Source organism: Panthera onca, chromosome A1, assembly GCF_046562875.1.
Source record: "Panthera onca isolate mPanOnc1 chromosome A1, mPanOnc1 haplotype 2, whole genome shotgun sequence".
Taxonomy (NCBI): Eukaryota; Metazoa; Chordata; class Mammalia; order Carnivora; family Felidae; genus Panthera; species Panthera onca.
In genome coordinates, this window is record NC_138339.1 from 4,761,041 (window position 1) to 4,763,458 (window position 2,418).

General features: G+C 46.4%; 1 non-coding gene across 1 annotated transcript; it reads right to left on the bottom strand.

Annotated features, from left to right (window-relative positions):
* Window positions 1-1,126: 1,126 nt before the first annotated feature.
* LOC132682554 (U6 spliceosomal RNA) lies at window positions 1,127-1,233 on the bottom strand. Its single transcript, XR_009611736.1, has one exon. It is a non-coding gene; the product is annotated as a U6 spliceosomal RNA (small nuclear RNA).
* Window positions 1,234-2,418: the final 1,185 nt, after the last annotated feature.

The window sequence follows — 2,418 nt, forward strand, 5'->3', positions numbered from 1 at the left end:
GAAGGAAGGAAGGAAAGAAGGAAGGAAAGGAAGGAAGGAAGGAAGGAAGGAAGGGAGAAAGGAAGAAATATCAGTCAATTCTCCTTCTGAAAATAAATGCAAAAATCCTAAATAAAATAGCAGAAAATCAGTTATTATGTATCACTTATCATTTATTTCTGCATAACAAACCTCCCTAAAACTCAGTGGCTTAAAATACAACCATCCTCTATCTTGCTCTCAAATCTGCGGTGTGGGCTGTGTATGGCATTCACAGCTTGCCTCTGTTCCTTGTCACATCGGCTGGGCTGGCTTACCTGGGACTGAGGGATCTCACGCACATGGCCACCACGTTGGTATTGGATGTGAGCTGAGAGCTTAGCTGACGGTAAGCCAGAGACCACAGCTCACCTCCGTGCTTCTCTGTGGGCTTTGGAGCTTCCTCACATCATGCCAGTGGGTTCCGGGAGCACACAGCTCAGGAGAAGCGGGCAGAACCTTTTATGACCTAGCCTCAGAAGTCCCACTATGCCACCTCCACCACAGCTGTGGCATAGCTAGATTCCCAGGGAAGGACCATGAAGGCGATCCATCAGTGGAAGAGGCAAGAAATCATACTGTTGGAAGAGCAGGTAAAGTAGGAGATATTACTGAAGCCCATTCTTGGAAAATACAACCTGTCCCACCTCACAGTGAAAAAAAAGAATGATCTATTGGGCCTTTCCTAGGACTGCAGGAAAGGTTCACCACCATAACATCTATTATATAACTAAGTCCATTGAAGACTGAAGGAGAAACACATGTCAGGTAGATTTTTAAAAAAATAGACATTTGAAAAAATCCAACCAGATTTATGATCTAAAAAAACAACAACAACAAAAACAAAAACAAGCACAAAAACACTTCTGGGAAACCGGAGAATGAAAGAAACTTTCTAAACCTAAGAAAGGACAGTCTTGAAAAACTTCCTGAAGCCATCGGACATAGCCAGGAAATTTCAGGAACATTTCCATCAGAGTTATGGACACAGCCAGGGTGTCCAAGGTCGCCCCAACTATTAAGCATCGCCCTGGAGTTGGGCCACTGCACGGCAACCATGGACGTAGCCTTGCTGTCATTTGTGGCCTCCCTGTCATCAGCCTCTGTTTTTAATGTGGAAGGCTTCTGGAATCTGCATGCCATCCGCGAGCAGGGGCCATGCTGATCTTCTCCGAATCGTTCCGGTTTTAGCGTATGTGTTGCCGAAGCGATCGCTGTCTGCCTCTTCTGACACTGAACTTCCGTGTGGCCCCTGAATTGTCCTTAACACTCCTGGGTGTTTCATGCCTCAGCACCTCAGCTGTATTTAAGCATTCTACACTTACACATCCCCCAGTGTCCCAAACATAGGCGAACTAACTCTGTAAATGATTTTTGATCATCCGAAGGCCGAGGGAAAAGGAGACCAAGAAATCGGCATAAGGAAACCAAACGCCTGTTTTCCTGTTATGGCTGTGACCCCTCAGGAAGATGCCCTCTCCTGTTGGGTAGACCCGAACCTCAACTTGCTTTCCAAATAATTAAGAGAAATCTGTGCTTCTGTGGTTTTAACTTCTGGCCCCTCCGCCACGCCCCTGTCCTGTATTTGCGCTGTTCTTTTATCCAGCGCTTCCTGAGTGCTTTCTGCTGTCTGCTGAATTTTGCATCGATAGCCCCCCATGGGGCCAGCTTCTAAGAGCAGCTTTGTCCTGAGGCGGGGTTCCTATTCTGCTCTGCTATTCTGGTCCTTCCTAATTAAGGTGCCCCGAGTTTGTGATCATGCTACCCTTTGTATTAGTTCCCTAGCACTGCTGTAACAAAATATCATAGACAGGGGGCTTAGACAAGAAAAATGTATTGCCTCACAGTTCTGGAGTCTATAGGTGCAAGATCAAGGTGTTGCAAGGGTTGGGTCCTGAGGCTGTGAGAAGAATGGTTCCATGCCTCTCTCCTGGCTTCTGGCGGTTGCTGGTAATCTTTGGATTCCGTGGCTTATCGAAGCATCACCCTAATCTCTGCTTTCATGTTTACACAACACTTGCCCTGTATGTCTGTGTTCAAATTTCCCCTTTTATAAGGACACCAGTCAGATCAGGTTAGGGCCCACCCAAATGACCTTATTTTAACTTGATTACATCTGGAAGAACCCTAATTCCAAATAAAGTCACATTCGGAGGTACTGGGTGTTAGGTATCTTTGGGCGAGGGGGAAAAAATTCAACCCCTAACACCTTCCTCTTTTGTTCAGGAACACTAGCCCTAGCTTTCTGTGTTGTGACCACAGGGTGGTTAACTCAGGGCCAGATCGCGATGAGTAAGACCGTGCTATCAGTCCCGACACTTTTGTGATCCGTGATTAGTCTGCCAATTACCAATTTCATCCCCATAGACTTTTCTCCTTCCCCTCTCCTCCTGTTTTCAT